Source organism: Oryctolagus cuniculus, chromosome 10 (assembly GCF_964237555.1).
Source record: "Oryctolagus cuniculus chromosome 10, mOryCun1.1, whole genome shotgun sequence".
Lineage (NCBI taxonomy): Eukaryota > Metazoa > Chordata > Mammalia > Lagomorpha > Leporidae > Oryctolagus > Oryctolagus cuniculus.
Window position 1 is genome coordinate 23,453,247 of NC_091441.1, and position 19,872 is coordinate 23,473,118.

The window sequence follows — 19,872 nt, forward strand, 5'->3', positions numbered from 1 at the left end:
CCGGCGCCCCGACCGGGACTAGAACCCGGTGTGCCGGCGCCGCAAGGCGGAGGATTAGCCTAGTGAGCCGCGGCGCCGGTCCTATTCTAATTTCTATACAATTTTAATAAACATGATTCCCAGAAAAACAAGATAAACAAAAATATTTCTACTGGTTACAAAATACTGTAGTACAAACAGAATAACTTTCTTTGAGTATATAATTAACATTTATGAGTTTTAATTGTTTGTTTTCTATTTTGAATTAGCTCTCTGTTCTCAAGATGTCAAACCAATACCTAACTTACGTGCTAGAATATTTACTGTATTGATTTTAGAATCAACTTTACTGCTACACCGCAACCTTTGTTTCACTAAAGTCACTCTAATTCCACATCTGCTAGAAACTGGAAGAGAACTAGTTTCTGGTTCCTTGACCTTATGCACTAGTTCACTTTAAAAGTTAAAAATGTACTTGAAACGAGTGGATGCTGAGTCAGAACCATGAAAGAACACTTGATTCAAAAAACAGTTGGGAATTAGAAAGCAAAACATTATAATTCAAGGGAAATTCATCTTCATAGAAACTCAATTATTATCTTGTAGTCATTTTACACAAAAAACACAATATAGAATTAAAAGAGTCCCTTAGCACTTGCATAAGAAAACAGATGCATACTTAGCTTCTTCGAAGAAAAGTGTGCAGAGGAGAACAGCCTGCCAGGTACTGTAACTACCACTGCAGGTCAAGCTGTACTGAACGAGAGTCCTCACATTCCACTTTCCATTTCACCCTCCCACACTTCTTTGTAGTTTCGGATGGAACAAATTCTCATTAAGTATGTAAATTTTGCAGCAGGGACAGGGCACTAGAATTTAAGGTGTCCAGAAGTAGTGCTAATGAGGTCCACATTCTACTTTTATTTGCTTGGTTTTCCTAGTAGCTAGGTGAAAAATTAAAATCTAAGTGAGGGGAAATTGTAAGGACCAGTTTCAAAATAAGTAGCATCTGAGGATGGCCAATGGGATCTCAGGAGAAAAGCAAAGCCAAAGTTGCTCATTTCATTTTATTGGTACTATTTAGTCCCTATCAACCAGCATTCCATTTCCAACTGATGATTAAATAGGCCTTTTATATGATAACCCATTGACCTTGTTCATTATGTCTTAACTTTAGTTATAAACATGATAATATTTTCACTACAGTAATTTTTCCCCTAAGGTTTGTAGCATTGTTTTCTGCATGGCTTCTATAATAGAACCCATTGCCTCTGAACCTTGACAGGTGCAATTTGAGTATAAGTATTAGTAATCTTAGGGCTTATCAAGAGCAAAGATTTCCTGGGATAGGGTAGGCATATGAGCTGGGAATAACAGTTTTCATGTGGTTAGTTTTGGTGTCTATCTTCAATTCATTCAAGGAAATAAGAAATTAACAAACTGATCATGTTGCTTATGTATTTTGCAGCATTTGGGGATAAACTTCAAAAAATCAGAGGCTTAAATTAATCCAAGAAGATACCTAAGTCAATATGTGGCAACTATTGACACCAGAAAAAGTTTCTAATTTTTTTAAGCACGAAGAGATGCCTAGTTTTATTTCCCCCTCTTTGATAAATCTAATTCTATATTTATAATACTTAGACATGATCAGAAACATTTACTAATAATCTATTTTATTGTGAAAATGACATATTCTGAACCATAGACATTGGAACTAAGTAAATCTTTATATTAATTTCTCAGGCTCTCATGACCTTACCTAAATTAGATTGAACAAATACAGTTAAAAAAACTGTTTTGATTTTTCTAATTATTCCTATTCTGGTGTATCCCTCAGGTCAGATTTAACACAAAGTTTTATTTTTCTGAATAAACTAAGGAGAAACAAGAAGAAAACAGATTGGGTTGACCCTGAGTTCAGTATAATTGAGAATCGATTTATGTGCTACAGAAAAGAAGCCTAAAATAAAGTCTTACATATTTTCCTAAACTTTCTAAATGAATTTTTCTTTGTATCTGTCTATCCATCCATTCATCCATAATCTTTCTATCTATTGATCTATCTATTATCCATCTATCTGTCCAACCATTTAAATGTATAGGTGCACAAAGGGATGGAAGAGGGGGAAAGAATGCAAGAATTATAGGTTACCCAGGCATAGAGCAACAGAGTGGAGATGTTAAAAAATGAATTTGTACCTCTTATTTTACACAACAGAAAACCGAGATCTTAAGGAGACTAAATGCCATTTCCATAGCTAAAATCTATTTAACACTGACAGCATTTGATTAATAGTAGACTTCCTGATCTTCCTAATGGTTTGGTTTATTTTATTTTATTCATTTTGAGAGAGAGGAGAGAGAGAGAGAGAGAAGAGAGGGGAGAGAGAGAATGTTTCCATTTGCGGGTTCATTCTCCAAGTGTCCACAGTGGTCAAGGCTGGGGTAGGGCCAGGGCCAGGAGCTGAAAACTCAATCTAGGTCCCCCATGTTGTGGCGGGGACCTAATTACTTGAGCCATCACGGCTGCCTTTCAGGGCCTGTGTTAGCAGGAAGCTGGAGTCAGAAGTCAGATCCAGGAATTGAACCCAGGTACTCCAATGTGAGATGTGGAATCTTAAGCACTAGGTTAAAGCCTACTCCCCTAATTGTTTGATTTAAATCCCATCAGTTTATGACATGTATGTCTGAGTTCTATGGAATTATTCCCAAAATTATGTGGACTATCCTTGAATATTTCTTTATCTACCTAAAAATGCTCCTGAATTTCTGTATATTAAACAATTACAGTTTACTTAACTTATTTTGATGTACTTTATTTCTTATGACTTTCAGTATCAATTTTAAATTTGGATGTAGAATGTCTATAAAATATTGAACAAATTGTGCTCTTGTATTTGTCACAGTTTTGGAAGAGAGTTTCAAGATCATGAAGTTCAGTTTCTCAGTACAATCCTGTCAACATCTCAGACAAGCAAGTCCAGGGTCAGGGCAGTTCTTGGTCTTCCTCCCCTTCTCCCTTCCCTGAAATGAGTTCCTAAGTAGTGACTCAAGTCTCTCCTGGTTACCAGCCTTTCCAGGTTAGGACCTTGGAAGATGTGTTTGCCCCTCAGTTTATTCTATCCCAGTTCACCTGACTAGTACCCAGGCATCCATTAGTTCTCAACTGAAATGCTATTTCCTCATGCAGGTTCTCTTGACCACTCCACTCATTATTCTTTTCAATTTAAAGAAGCTATGTAGATCATACTAACTTCTCAACTTTCTTAGATTGTAACTTTGAGTGTTGTTTATTGCTTCCATTGTTGATCATAATTCTCTTTTATACAGAAAGAAGAGGGAAGCAAAATAGAAACTGAGTTATTTCACTTTCTCTCATGTCCACTACCATGATGTCAGATGACCATTCTGAATTTACTGGTATGCTCTGAATAATACCAAAAGGATCTTTCTCTTTTCTTCACATTTTTTTCCACGTTGCAGCCCACTCTGGGTTCTACTCTTCTTTAAACTAGGCTGACAGTTCATGTGATACCTTTTTAATTACTGCTAATTGCATGTTCCTTTGTTTATCAGTTCTACAAGGCATTTTAAAAACAGATTGTATTGGAGTTTCCATGCAGCCTCATCAGTTTTTCTAGTGGTCTCTTTATTGTTTCCTTTTGTGATTAGGTAAAGCAGTATTTTCAGAAGTTATAAAAGTTAGTTCTCCTGACATATTATTTTCAGAACTCCATCTCCTATCAAAGTCACCAGTGACTCCGTATTGTCTCACTCTTCATCTTAGCAACATCTGACACCATGGACTCTTACTCTCTGCTTGAAAAACTTCCTGGCTTGGGGTCATCATGACACTCTCTTCTAGGTTACTTCCAAGTTGACTGTCTTTTTACTGCATCCACTAAATATTGGAGAAGCCCAAAGGTTGGTCTTTGGACATCTATTTATTTCCTCTTTCTAGAATCGTTCTAGGAGATGTGCTCAAGACCGTAGGTCCCAACGCATCCATAGCCAAATGTCTATATTCAGCTGTGACTTCCTCTAAGTGCTGCTCCAGATTCATATTTGCAAAAGCCCAATTTGGAAGCATAAAAATATCTCAATGGGCTGTAAATGCATGCTTCATTTCCCTTTCAAATCTATGTCCTCCTTAGCTTTATCCATCCTAAGAACTGACTTGACCATCTTCCCAGTATCTACAGTACTAATCCTAGTGATCATTTTGGTCCTTCCTTTCCTTCATCCTACTCTTGATCCAAGTCATTAGCAAGTTCTGTCAGCTCTGCCCTCAGATATTTCCTGAATCCGTCTCTCCAGAACCACAGCTCATCCTACTCTATGCCACTATCCTCTCTGGTCTGCTGGAACAGCCTCTTAAGTGGTTTCTCTTCTACTCTGGTCTTCTGGCAACCCGTTCTCTTCTAGGAAGCTGGAATGATCTTAAAAAAAAAATTTTCTTGTCCGGTGCCGTGGCTCAATAGGCTAATCCTCCACCTGCGGCGCCAGCACACTGGGTTCTAGTCCCGGTCGGGGTGCCAGATTCTGTCCTGGTCACTCCTCTTCCTGTCCAGCTCTCTGCTGTGGCCCGGGAGTGAAGTGGAGGATGGCCCAAGTCCATGGGCCCTGCACCCGCATGGTAGACTAGGAGAAGCACCTGGCTCCTGGCTTCGGATCAGCGCAGTGCGCCGGCTACAGTGTGCCAGCCACAGCAGCCATAGCGGGGTGAACCAACGGAAAAAAGGAAGACCTTTCTCTCTCTCTCTCTCTCTCACTGTCCACTCTGCCTGTCAAAAAAAAAAAATTCTTAGCTTTTGACTGTTCTTACCACAAAGAAACAATAAGAGATGATTAATATGCTAAACATCCTCATCTGATCATTACACAATGTACAGATTGGTTTTAGGACCCTTTTAGATATAAAAAGATGCAGACGCATGCTTCAAATCATCTACATCTTACTTACATTATCGAATACAATGTAAAGAATTGTTATATTGTATTGTCCAGGGAATAGCGACAAGGAAAAAATGTCTGTATACCTTCAGTACAGACACAATCATTTCTCAAATGGTTGAAATCTGAGGTTGGACGCAATTATTCTTAGGTGTTTAAATTTAACTGAAAAGTGATCCCTGTTAAATATAAGAATGGGAATAAGAGAGGGAGGAGATTAAAATTTGGCACATGCTCAATCGGACTTGACCCAAACTGTAGAGTTAGATATGTGCCTGGGGACTCCAATTCAATCCCATCAAGGTGGCAGGTACCAATGCCATCTCACTAGTCAAAGTGATCAGTTTCAGTTCACAATTGATCACAATGATAGGATTAAGAGTCAAAGGGAGCCGGCGCCACGGCTCACTAGGCTAATCCTCCGCCTTGCGGCGCCGGCACACCGGGTTCTAGTCCCGGTCGGGGCGCTGGATTCTGTCCCAGTTGCCCCTCTTCCAGGCCAGCTCTCTGCTGTGGCCAGGGAGTGCAGTGGAGGATGGCCCAAGTGCTTGGGCCCTGCACCCCATGGGAGACCAGGATAAGTACCTGGCTCCCGCCATCGGATCAGCGGCCATTGGAGGGTGAACCAATGGCAAAAGAAGACCTTTCTCTCTGTCTCTGTCTCTGACTGTCCACTCTGCCTGTCAAAAAAAAAAAAAAAAAAAAAGAGTCAAAGGTAACACATAAACAAGACTAGTGTCTGCTAATACTAACTGACAGAATTAAAAAGGAGAGAATGATCCAACATGGGAAGCAGGATATACAGCAGACCCATAGAATGTCAGATGTCCTAAACAGCACTCTGGCCTCAGAATTAGCCCTTAAGGCATTTTATCTGGCTAAAAAGCCCATGAGAGTATTTCAGGCATGGAAAGCCAAGACACTGTGGCAAAAAAAAAAAAAAAAAAAAAAAAAAAAACACACAAACAAACCACAACAACACAACACCAAACCTAAATTAAAGATCTCTGTGAGTGAGATCCCAGCAGAAAGAATGGGCCATCAAAGAAGGAGGTACCTTTCTCTTAAGGGAGGAGAGAACTTCCACTTTGACTATGTCCTTGTCGAAATAATATCAGAGTTGGCGAACTCAAAAGGCTTCCAGAGCCTAGGGTGATTAATGACACGATAAACAAGAGTGTCAATTGTTAAATCAACAATAGGAGTCACTGTGCACTTACTCCCCATGTAGGATCTCCGTCCTTAATGTGTTGTACTATGTGAATCAATAGTATAACTAGTACTCAAACAGTACTTTACACTTTGTGTTTCTGTGTGAGTGCAAACTGTAGAAATCTTTACTTAATATATACTAAATTGATCTTCTGTATATAAAGAGAATTGAAAATGAATTTTGATGTGAATGGAAGGGGAGAGGGAGTGGGAGATGGGAGGGTTGTGAGTGGGAAGGAAGTTATGGGGGGAAAAAGGCACTGTAATCCACAAGCTGTACTTTGGAAATTCATATTTATTAAATAAAAGTAAAAAAAAAAGAAATCTGAAGTTGGTTGCATTGACAGATCCAGAACCCACAGACACAGAATGTTGCCTGTATACATGTGTTAAACTATCACACATACACACGCAAAAAACCCCACTAGTACTGAATTATTCCATGTTAATTTAAAATAAAATCAAACTGAAAAGAAAAAGTATCACCTCCCCTGAGATTTTTCCTACTCACTGAATCACAAGCAGTTTCCTCTAGGTCACTTAATATTTTAACCTTTTAACATGTTTTCCTGCAGCCCGTGTTGTGGTTTAGCGGGTTAAGTTGCTGCCAGAGATGCTGGCATCCCATTTGGGCACTGGTTCAAGTCTCGGCTGCTCCACTCCAACCCGTCTCTCTACTATTGTGCCTGGGAAAGTAACAGAAGATGGTCCAAGTACTTGGGCCTCTGCCATCCAAACAGGAGATCTGGAAGGAGCTCCTGGCCATTTTGACCATTTGGGGAATGAATCAATGAACGGAAGATCTCTCTGTGTCTCTCCCTCTCTTTTTCTGCAACTCTGCCTTTCAAATAAATAAATAAATCTTTAACATGGTTTCCTTAAGAACACTGAAATTTGCAGAGTGCTCATTTGTTTATGTATGTGTGTGTCTACTTCCCCACACTAGAAGGGGATTCCTGTGATAGCACAGCTCTTTTATGTTATATTGGCATCTAATCCATAGTACTTAGACTATTAAAATTTGTAGCATACTCAATAACTACTCACTGAAAAATGTTCAACAGGCTATCTCTAAACCATAATGATTTCTTATTTCCTTCAGAATAAAAACCAAAAGCCTTAAAGCATCCCTGTCACTTGGCCTCATTATGGCTTCTTCTCCATTTCTTGTCCCCCTCTCCTCACTTTTAGTGTTGCAGGTGCACAGGCTTCTTTGCTGTTCCTGGAGGGTACCAAGCAAACCTCTGCTTGCTATTCCTTCATTCTGTAATGTTCTTCCTCCTTGTATTCACACAGCTCACTCCCTTTCTTGCTTTAGAACAAGACTGAGATACCATTTCAACAAGGCTTGCTAGGGGCACCTGACCACAAGTTTCTATACCCTCTGTTCCATTTCACCTACACTTTCTGCAGGCCTTCTCTACTTTCTACTCTCTCCATAGCACTTACTTCTATTGTCCCATAGCTTTAACTTGCACATCTTACCTACTCTTTCCCTCCCAAATAAAAGGCAAGCTCAATGGCAGCATGAATTTATCTATTTTGTTCATTTTTGTCCAATATAAAGCCTAGAATGGTGCTTGACACTCTTCATAAATATTTATTGAATAAATGAGCAAGCAAGTTAATATAGTATCTTATTTTTCTCCAGATACTGAGCAGTTGATTAGTTGAAAACATGGAACCTATTGAAGGCTTTTTTGGGGCCATTTGTTAAGTGGAATGTTATTACTGGTAATATAGACAAGTTCTGGTCATTTAAATAAATCTGGTGAGAAAAGGTTGGAAAACATATTTGGAGAACATGAATAACTGGCTGCCAAGGGTGTGAAACAAGTTAAGTAATGCTTTCATAATAGGAGACTTACACTAAGATTCATATTACACTTAGAGATACAGCTGTTTCTTACTATTATAGTATAAACTTAAGTCCCATAAATGCACACAAAATATGTCTTATATATATACATATATATATATATAAATGAATAAGGAATCACCACCCACTTTGGCATTCAGTGGCATCAGTCTTTAGAAAGTGACATACTCTCATGGCAAACACCTGGCTTGTACTGATCTTCACTGTCATTATTTTCCTGCATCTCAACATTACAACCAGTTGCTCAAGAGCTGAACTATTGACTAACCTGCCTTGATGAATCAACACAAGAAACTGGATTAATTGTGAGATGAGCTTTACGTGAATATTTTGTCTATGCTTCATGCTCCACTGGTTAGTGAGACCAGAAACCTAATCAAAGGTGTCTAAGGGTGAGAGTGAGCAAAGAGCAGATTTCTATTCTGAACCACCAGGGACTTCAGATATCGCCCACTTTTTCCAGAAGAAGAGTTCAATGAATAAACAGCAATTCAGAACCCAGCAGGCAGTCTGCGATTCAGCTGGATACCAAAGAGCCCACTAGATCAGTTCTCTTCTAGTAGAGTTACTCTCCCAGGTCAAACATGCCTATTTCAGAAATGCCTCCCAGAAAGGAGAGTTGTGGTTTGCTAACATTCGACAGATTCTCTTTATTCCTTCTTGGCAACCATGAGAACAGGCTCACCCAGTTTCATCTGCAATGTTTTGTTTTCCTTTTGAAAGCAATAATGATAACATTGGGAGTCCACAGTCAGTTCTTAAGAGGAAAAAACTCATTAATATCAAACTATTTGTCCCAATATCTGTCAAGACAATTTAAGATTATCCTTTTTTGGTCATCCATAAGAATCTCTTCTTGCCTTCAAGAATGGCTCATGCTGTCTGGGCAGACAATTATACTAGGAAACTATGAAAGATAAATACTGGGGGGAGGGGGTGTTTGAAGGGTATAAGTATGGCTCTCACTCTATAATTTGGACTTTATAATAGCCTAGAAAGTCAATAAACTTAAATATCTAACTTTATAAACATGCAGAAGTCCATCTTCTCCATCAGTTTTTCAAAACTTGTAACCATAAAATTAATCTAAATCTATTTATACATATCTTGAGCTGAATGCCTCAATTTAAATATTAAGAACCATAAATACTTTTCTTTTAAACAAAACTAAAGCAAAATTCACTGCTATATTATATTAAATAATATTTTTCTTGCTGGTAAACTCTGTATTATGCATTTGGGCTTCATGTAGTGATGTGCCATTTAAACAACTGGAATGCTACTCCTTTAGTTTTAGATTTGGACATAAAGGCTGGTAAACATGCATGATGGCTTTAAGCAAACACGAGTTTTTCTTAGGAACCCAGTCTGCTCGCAGCTCACCTGCTACAGTAGTTTTCAGAGGCTTAATTAGGTAGCGCTCCACTGGGTGGGAATACCTTGGAAGCTAATTTATTGTGACCATTTGAACAAGCACACACACCTTCACAGCCTAGGCATTGCAACACTTGGAATCAGATAGTAGAACAAGAAATTGGAACACGAGAATTGCTCTATGATTTCTGGTGGCTAAGGAAACGACCTGTCAGCTGCTTGCCTTGCCTCACCAAGTCACCTCTCCTGGAATGAAACTCTAAACACATCATCATCACTCTTATTCTTAGCATTATTGTGGTTGTGTTTGGAGAAGCAATGGACGCAAATTCGTATGGCTGTGCCCAGTTTTGCTTTGCTTTGCTTTGTGTCCTGGCCAGCTGTTGGGTAAGCAAACCCTAAAACAAAGAGGGCCAGCTCGAGTTTGCCAGCGGCGGCGCACACCGCCCCTGCCTCCTCCCGGGGCTTTCTGCAGGAAACCGCGCTCCACGCGCGCACGCCCGCCCGCCCACGAGCCCGGGCGCCCGAGGCACCGACCCAGGCCCGCCGGGCGCAGGCGGCGCTGGGGCCCCGGCGCGGGTGGCAGCGCATTCCAGCGGCGGCGGCGGCCGCCCTCCCCGACTCACCAGCCTGCGAAGTTTCCGCGCCGAGAGGGCTGGGGGCAAATTGCAGAGCCCCGCGACTCCTTGCGCTTTGCCTGCAGCCAAGACCCAGGATCTGCTTCACAGGGCGACAGTCATGGGGTCAGCTCCTTCTTTTTCCAACCTGTGGCGCCCGATCGGCCCAACGCCGGTCGGTCCCCAGTCCCTTCGCGTTAGGACTGCAAGTGTTAGAGCTGGTAGCACCACCCCTCGGAGTCCGCCGAGGCGACTGGGCTCTGGGAGGTTTGTGTGAGAAGAAGGCGTGTCCCCGAGTCCTAACGCGGATGTGCCCAGCTCACCTCGGGCTAATCTGGCCAGTGACTCAGCCGCTGCAATAAGACACACACTGTGGGATTTCTAACCCTAGCAGCAAGCTCGTTTTTATTCATTTGTTTCTCAATGTCTTCTTGGATATCTCTTATTCAAGGGGCCCCCGCCATGCTCTCCTTTGCTCGGAGTGGGTGTCTCGTCTATGCAGACAGCAAGAAGCTAAATTGCAAGTGGAGGGTAGAGAAGGGCCTCCAGGAAATAAAAGGGGAGCTGGTAAGAAACTGGTGTTTTGAAAGTTAGGATGTGTTCACAAGAGCCCATTAATCACTATGCATCATCTTTAGCCTTGCTTCCTGAATTCACTTCAGAGATCAACAGGTTACCATTCAACAAAATAATGAGCACACACAAACACGTCCAAGGTGCCTAGTGGGTGGCAGCCCTGTTCTGTTTTGCCCACAAATCAAAGACCCTGGCTGCCCCTCTTGGGATCACATTGTGGGCATATTCCACCATCTCCAATTTATAGATGGATGGGAAATGTAAGAAAACAAACTTGGATATAGAGCAGTTTAATAGCCATGGGAAGAAAACTTAGAAGTTCCAAACCTATTGCTTGCATTTGCCTTGAAAAAGAATGAGATGACTGACTAAATGTCAGTGGTTTACCTCAGTTCGGACCTGATGCCCTAGCAGTGTAGCACGGGGGGTGGTGAGCTTACCAGCTAGGCAGCATCTCCCAGGGCATTTCTTGTGGAAGAGGCAAGGGAACACCCCAAACCAAGCCTCAATCATACACTCAAACAGCAGCAAAGCGAGAAAGAGGAGTCTTCGAGAAAAGATTGGCTCCTACAGAAATCTGTCTATTCTGTTGGACAATTATGGAGAAGTCTTGTTTTATGTACCTCCACTGTTCCTATCTTGAAAGTAGGCATCATACCAATGCCTTCCTGGGGTTTCTGTGAGTAATGAGTTCATATCAGTAAAGAAGCACGCCTTTAAGTTCTACAGACTTATGGGCCGTCCCTAGTATTTTGGTGCCTCTCAATCTACTCCAGTCTGACAAAGTGCAGTCTAAATCGTAAAACTTGTTTTAGCTCTACTAGGTGAAAGTACAGAAGATTCAGGCTGTAGGTTTTCAAAATGTATATACTGGGAATCCATATTGATGACAGCTTGCAACCATCAGCCATATCTATGTGTATTACAAGTGTGTGTCCATGGGCCTTGGGAGGGATAGAAGAGAGCATAACTACCTTTTGACTTTATTCCACTGTTAACACACTGATTTAAAATAATTCTTTGTGCTATGCAACAATAATTATATTCCTGACCTAGTTAATGTATCTACTACTCAATTTAATCCAAAAATCTATTGTTTCTGTGTCAGTAGTGTTTATAAAGCCCTTTCTCATAGATCATCGCATGTGACTTTCACAGTATTGCTTTGAAATAGGCAAGGAGTCTATTTTTAGTCTCCATTTAAAAAATGAGGAAACCTAGGTTGAAAATATCCCGATAACTCACCTGCTTTCATGAAGGCCAGGAAAGGTAAAACTTACTGATCCTGACGCTGTGCTCTTGGCAGTCACTGTATTGTGCTGCCTCCCTACTATTTCTGGAAAAATTCCTGCTATGAGAAAAGTCCAACACACACACACACACACACACACACACACATTTATCATTTACTTTCCTTGTCCCTCTTCCCCAGGTAGGTGTGTCACCTATCTTCTAGGTTCTGCTTATGCAGAGACAGGTCTCATGGAGGCCTTACCACACACAGTCCTGTCTTTCAGGTTGCGAGGCTCAGAGCCAGGAATGCTGTGACACTACACAGGAGTGGTGGAACATGTCCCTCCCTGTGGGAAGAGGGGTTCCCGGGAAGGGAACAAGGTGGGAGCCTATGAGAAGATATGGCTTGGCTGCTTCGCAAAGGCTACCTTAACCCAGTGAGAGAACACAAAAAGCATCCTGGAGAACCAGGGAAAACAAGGTGACAATATTATGTGTCATAATAATAGTGACGGCTTCCTGTGTATGGAGTTTATGTGCACTAATTAAATAGATGTGATTTCCAATTCAATCAACATAGCATTGAGGTAATAAACAGATATATAAATGGACACGTAGGACTTCCGGTTAAAAATAACACATGGACGATAAGTGTTCTTTTCCTTTCCCCGAAATCTTGTAGGACAACAATAAAGGAATTTTAAAATATTAAATAAGCCATAAAGACAATTAAAAGGAGAGGAGACATCAATAGATGATGTTCGGAAGAGCATGCATCAGATGGAGGTTTGCTCGGCTCCTAATCTGCAAGAGCAGACTTTACACACTGTGTGACTTGCAGGAAGGGTTATGAACAAGAAGAAACTAATTCCCCCTTCAAAACCTGAGCAGAAATACCAGCATAGAAGGAGGCCAGGTGGTGGGGTAAACATAGGGGTTTGGTTAGATGTCTGTGTACAGAAAACTCCATTCCCACTGCCATTCAATCAACCAACCATAAGCTCCTCCATCTGCTAAATCTAGATTCCAGGAGATGAGAGGTTTATTTTCCGGAGAAAATAAACTAGAGTAATTTGTGGTTCAACAAGATGAACAGAACACATGCCTTTTTACTCCATTCGTAGAGAAAATAAAGGAAACATATCATATACAAAGACAAGAAAAAAAAGCTCTTGAAATTGAAAGTATATTGTTGACAGTATGGAATATTAAGTTGAAAAAATCTTCAGGAAAATATAATTAAAAGTTACATAAATAAAAAATAGTGGAGAAAAATTTTTCCTGATGCTTGAAAATACCAGAAAGTTACAGAAAAGAGTTATTTTTGTGTTGAAAGAGATGGAAAAATTAAATAAAAGAAACAATGTAAACATTATCCAGAAATAAATACCATGAAATTTAAAGATCAAAACCCCCCTAAAATTCCAGGAGTATAAAATTTTAAATGAGTTAATGCATTAATGAAACATACCAACCTACATCATTCTTCAATAACAGAAACACAAGAACCAGGAGAGGAAGCCAACCATCTTCTAGAAACAGATCAGATGGAGGAGGAGAATAGTAAGAGATTTCTTAAGCGCAATCACGAATCCAGAAGTGTCTATGAATGCCTTCCCATTTCTCAAATGAAATTATTTTGAATTTAGAATTGTATATCCAATCAAATTGTCAGCCTAATGTATTCAAAGACACGTTCAGACATGCAAGGACTCAAAAAGATACACTTTCCGTGTGCCATTTTTAAGAATAGGTCCTCCAAATGAGATGATAAATCAATCAACAGGAAGAGCTGAAAACCCAGACAACTCAGGTGCAACACAGGAGACAGTAAAGGAATTCTCCAGAGCAGTGACTGTGGGGCAGGACCAAAGAGAAGCAGAGGAATGGCTGGCAATAGGAAGTTCTCCAAGAGAAAAAAAAAAAAAAAAAAAAAAAGCAGGGGGCGGGGTGGGAATGACAGGTTATTTGAAATAAGGGTGTATTTAAAAACTGATAAGTGCTTGTACAGTGCAGACTGCCAGTGCTTTTCATGAGCTCCCTACTAGTGTTCATTTCTGAGCCCCATGCAGGTGCACAGGCATGTAACTGAGTTCCAACTGGTGGAACATGCCCGTAAAATGACTTGTGCCAGCCTCCATGCTGTCTAAATTCTCATTTGTTTGGTAAACACACACACACACACACACACACACATACACACACACAAGAAAGAGAGACAGAGAGAGAGAAAGACAGAGACAGAGAGCGAGCGAGTTAAACAGAGCTCCTTTCTGCTGGTTCACTCCCCAGATGCCAGCATGATGGAGCTGGGCAGGAAGGGGAGCCCATGTGGGTGGCAGGGACCGAACTTCTTGAGCCATCACTGCTGCCACCAAGGGTGCACTTTATTAAGAATGCTGAAATCAGAAGCAGAGCAGAGGTTTGAACCCAGACATTCTGATATGAAATGTGGGCATCTTACTTACCAGGCCAAACACCAGCCCCAACCTGTGTTCTTTCTATTGGTGCTTATTAATATCTAGATGCAAAAACTGCATGAAGAGCTGTGAGGATTTAGGGGCGCTGAGGTTGATTCTGTGACATAGAAACCCCAGCTGCCACACTGGACTGTGACATGAGCAAGAAATGAACTTGCACGGAGTCACGGAGGTTGTAGGGTTTCTTGTTAGAGCAGTTGAGCTATTTTGACTGTTCGGGTTTGAACGATCATTTGGAGGCAATTGTGAATAATTTACAGGAGGTACAACATGTGCTAAACAAATTTTAAAAGGAATTCCCAGAAAACAAAAAGTTGTGAGAGAAATAAAGCATGCCACTTTGTTCAGATGTGGCTATAATCACAATAATGAGAACACTGACAGTTGAAATAACTCTCAAGTGCAGTAAAACTGGACATGGAAGGTGCAGAGAAACAGAGACTGGCCCTGTAGATGTGTGTAGAAGATAGATAAATCCTCAACAATTATAGCATAATGTCCATAAATAATGTGCAAAATTGATAGAGAAATAGCATGATAAGTAAAACATTTAGAAATGTGCAAGAACAGTAAGAAATGATGAATCAAATGTTTGAGATCTGTGGCTGCTTTAACATTATTTTTTTTCAAAATATGAGCTGTATTACCTTCATAAAAATAGATTTCATGTTAAAAATAGCTTTAAATATACATAGGAAACCAAGGGTGCTCGCTTAGTAGAGAAAGCCTCATATTATATCAAAGCATTTGTATATATTAATATAGCAATCTATAAATAATGGAGAAAATGAAGTTGGGATGCAGAATGAAGATAGATTTGAGTGGTTAGCACAATGATTCATTCATTCAGCAAAGATTTATTAAGCATCTTCTGCCTGGTACTCTGCAAGTCATGGGGATCCAGTCTAAAGCACAAGGGAAAAATAGATATGCTGTGAGAGACAGGAGCATGTCTAAGCTTTAAACAACAAATGCATTGGGAATTTCCCTCTTGTTCTTGATGGCATAAGCCACTGACATTTCATTCATGATACTGTCTTTCGTCCTTCAAAATGCTTTCCAAAATGTCTCTTTCCCTGAGCTCCCAAACTGATGAGATCAGAGGTTTCCTAATTGACCCATTTCCTGTGACTGCCGAGAAGGCTTCGCCTGGTAGTCAAGCCAAGGAGTATGCCTTCACCTCCTGCTGATTTTCAGTTTATGTGCAGTCTTTCTAATCACAAATAAAATCAACCCCTCCCCATCTGAAGAAACCAGGAAGCATGACTAACAAGGCATGAGACTGGACTGCCAGGTCACGCTAGCTTTCCTACTTTTGAAGATGTCACTTCAACAAGTGTATCTGCTGGGAGACATGCTTCTAGAAAATTGCTTTAAATGTGTTCCACATGAAGGCCCACTTCAGTCATCTGTATATTAAACTGGAAATATGCCCACGTTTTATCTAGAATATTTACTCAATGGTGAGGTCTTAACCTTCGCACTTTTCTAACCTCATTTTGCCTCAGTTTCTTGGAATGTGACTTTAAGGTATACTTCTACCTTGTGAAGAGATTATCGCAATTTAGTCTCATTGTTTCTTCCTGTGTTAACGAACATGCTATGGAAGAGGTCTAAATGGTTTCAAGAGTATGTTCACACATAGCCCTCACGCAAGCCCAGACTTGCCAAGAAGCATGGTAGGGTGGCTATGCCATGATTTGTCTGTGACTGATAGTTGACCTTTATAAAGACAAAATGCTATAATGATGGAATAATCATAACATGTCTAACCAGTGTCTCAAATTGTTTAGAAAAAGAAAATCATCATATTAATGAAAATTAAGCATATAGGAAAGAACATCATGTATTTTCTAGCAGACGCTATGCCAATACGTAGACACACACATACACACAGTCTCAATATATATAACTGTATGAGAAACGTAAGTATAAAACAAGCACATACTAAAACATATGAATACATTGGCTTTGTTGCTAATTTCACAGTGAACTACAAAATGAAGTATAATGGTAGACCTATGTGTGAGTGTAAACGAATATATGATGATTCCCTCATTTTCCCAAAGGTTATTACTGAACATCAGTGTTTTTGTTATTTGAGCTATTTAATTACAAACACTTTAAATTGTGATGGCATATACTCAGAAACGATCTTTCCTAAATCCTATTGTCTGCCTTTTAATGAATTATAGGATGATCTTTCCAGGCATGGAAACTGGGACTGATTGACACAATATCAGGCTCATGTCTTCTCTCTTCCCCCAAAATATACTTTAATCAGATGAAAATACTTTCTTGAATTTTCCCTTCAAAGAAATCTATGTAGACTCCAACATAAGGTAATCATCTCTTTTTAAAAATATAATAAAAAAAATGATCTTGACATATTTGGTCAGATCTGAAGATACTTCAAATGTTCACAGAAAAATAGAATTAAAAGATTATTTTATTTTGGTGCATAAAATTGGGAATTCACAGGTATGAGGAGTCTTCAAAAAGTTCATGGAAAATGCATATTATGAAAAAATTCTGCATGACTTTCAAACTTGCATTTCCACAAACTTTCTGAGATACTCTTATATGAGGTTAGAATATAAAAATAACAAGTAGTAGACAAAAGTTTGATCATAGTCAAGATTCACATGCCTTATGGTTACTTTTTAAAACTGTTTTTCCAAGAAATAGTAAGAGTTTGTTAATAATTAGCCTTATAGTATAATTTTGTGCAACATTTACTAGTCTTTATGTCAGTATGGTAAAAGTATAGACCTATAATGAATTTGCACAATATTTACAAAAAATACAGTTAAATGTACTATTTTCAAAATTGCATGAAAAATCTAAATACTATTATGAAACAAAGCTTCCTAAAGTCTCCACTGCTGCTGTCAGGATCTGTTAGGCTGTTGTCATACTAATAGTTAATCTCCAATGTGATCATTTGACTGCTGGTATTCCACCACACCAGCACCAACTTCTACAAGCCCTTCTCCCAGGACACACCAGATTGACAGAGCCATATTTTGTAAATTGTGGCAGCGGGGCTGTCTGCACATTCAAGTCCACCTTATTACAGACAGCGTGCCATTCTGCAAGTCTTGCAAGTCTGCAAGTCAACAAGCAGCTTAAATAGGACCTCTGCCTGCTGCATGGCAGACTAAGGACTCACTTCAGACCCCCCTCCTGCTATCCATGTAGGCTGGACCCTTACTTCGTTCTACCACGCTCTTAATTTCTAACAGAAAGTCTTGAGTGCCTTTGTTTTTTTTTTTTTTTTTTTTTTTTTATTTTTTATTTTTTTTTTTTTGACAGGCAGAGTGGACAGTGAGAGAGAGAGACAGAGAGAAAGGTCTTCCTTTGCCGTTGGTTCACCCTCCAATGGCCGCCGCGGCCGGCGCGCTGCGGCCGGCGCACCGCGCTGATCCGATGGCAGGAGCCAGGAGCCAGGTGCTTTTCCTGGTCTCCCATGGGGTGCAGGGCCCAAGCACCTGGGCCATCCTCCACTGCACTCCCTGGCCACAGCAGAGGGCTGGCCTGGAAGAGGGGCAACCGGGACAGAATCCGGCGCCCCGACCGGGACTAGAACCCGGTGTGCCGGCGCCGCTAGGCGGAGGATTAGCCTATTGAGCCGCGGCGCCGGCCTTGAGTGCCTTTGTTAACTGGTTATCACTCCTTTCGTCAGACCCAAAAATCCCAAACCTAACATTTGGTGCTGAAACCCAGAAGGTGATGTTTGAAGCAACTGGAGCATGGTTAATCTCTGCCTCTCCATAACTCTTTCAACACACCACACCAGTCACATTTCTGGGAGTCCAGGTGAGTCCTTTTGAGTTTTCCCTGGAGGACCTGGTATTTTCTCCTGTCATCTCATCTCTAAAATCCTACTGCCTAGTCAAGGTCCCTCCTCCAGCCAGGGGAACTGTGCCTTTCTGGCCCAACCTCTCTCTCTCTGTCCATGGATGTCTGGTTTCCTCATGTTTGAGTGGACTGAGAGATCTGGGGATACCTGACACTCTCTCTACCCCACTTTTTGCAGTGGAATGTGGTCTGAGGTTCCCTATGTATGGGCTTCTCCTTTCTCTGTAATTACCCTTCACCCTATCCATCTTGCACCACCAACTCAGAGAAAAGATTAAACCTCCAACCCCTGAACCGCTTAGGGAAAAGAACAAACCTCTAGCCCCTAAGCATCTACAGTTTGAGCCTGACTTTGGTCTTGCTGATCATAGCCTCAACCCTGTCCTCTTCCTTATGGCCCCCTACCTCTGCATCTTCTGTAAAGTCTTTCTCATCTTCATCTCAGCCTCCTTCTTCTCCCTGCTCCCTCCCCTTCTCTCCCCCTACTACCCACCTGTGCTCCCAAAAATTGCCCTTGGAAGAATCCTTCTCTCCTTCTGAATCCCCTTCTCTCTACTGCTCTCTTTCCCTCCCACCCAGTCACACTCAGAATAGCAGCTTCCAGCTGCCCATCCCCCAGCACCCATCTCTATCTTGCTCCTGCATCAGGTGGCTAAGATGGAGGGTATCAATGTCCATGACCCATTCTCTTTCTGATCTGGCTCAAATTGAAAACTGCTAACACTTCTACACCATGGGTTCCCTCCAATACACCAAGGCAATCCTGTACCTCACTCACTCCTATGACCTCACCCATCAGATGTTTATGTTATTATTTCTTCTTGTACTACACCCAAAAGAAACAAACCCACATCTGGGCTGCGGCCACCTTCAATCCTTTCCTAAGATGCCCGCCTGTAGTTTCAGGTGTATCCTGTCCATTACACTATGTAACCTTGCTTATCCCAGTCTAAATGACATCTCTCTCTCTCTCTCTCTCTCTCTCTCGTAACATATTTGGCAGAGCCATCCAGGAAAAAGAAATGAGACCAGTGATAAGTCCTGGGCAACCTCATACTGAGAAATGCTCCACACCTAGCCTACTTCTATCCTTTCTCCTGTCTTCTCTAGTGGCAGCCAAAATCCCTTTGCCAATATTTCATGGAGACTGAGGCTTGTCCACTTCTTCCTTTGAACTAGTCACCCTGGCCTTTCCCTAATCTATCTGCCTTTCTTGAGTGTCTTTTTGCCACACTCACCCACTGTCAGGAATATCTCACAAGAGCTGTACACACTCAATCACTCTCTCTCCTTCCCATTCATCATCCCCTTCTCACTCAGTCTCAAATGCGAGCAGGGGTGAGACAGGGAGGGAAAGTCATCTATATTCCACAGAGGAGGCCTAGTGCCTGGTCTCAATTTGTCTCTATAGGATCTGTACCTTTTTCCTACTAAAGGATGCCACCTGCTTCTTTCCCCCTACCTCCTTTGTCACTATTTGAAAAAATAAAAAAAAAAAAACTGGCCAAAAATGATCTTAAGATGGTTTGTCTTAGATTGCTATTTTTACCACTGCATAGACCCCCTACAAATCCATGTTTTCAACTCCCTCTTAAGCTTTTTCTATACTAACAAGGGCAAATCTCCCAGCCTCTTTGACCCAGAGGGTTTGTATTTTCTTGCTTGCTGAACTATAAATGTTTCTCTGTCAACCTACTTAAGATCT

At 41.0% G+C, this 19,872-nt stretch overlaps 1 protein-coding gene across 4 annotated transcripts in view; it reads right to left on the reverse strand.

Moving 5' to 3' along the window:
• Positions 1-19,872, reverse strand: part of RAB27B (RAB27B, member RAS oncogene family) — a 178,610-nt gene that overhangs the window by 57,516 nt on the left and 101,222 nt on the right. The window contains exons 1-2 of one of the 4 annotated variants that reach the window (XM_070050168.1): positions 10,027-10,290; positions 5,993-6,082 (exon numbers count right to left, since the gene is read on the reverse strand). The exons of 2 other annotated variants lie outside the window; for them this stretch is intronic. The gene's annotated coding sequence lies outside the window, so the exon portion shown is untranslated. Of the gene's footprint in view, positions 1-5,992; positions 6,083-10,026; positions 10,349-19,872 lie in introns of those variants that run through there. One more of the 4 variants, XM_008261332.4, reaches the window with a different exon arrangement.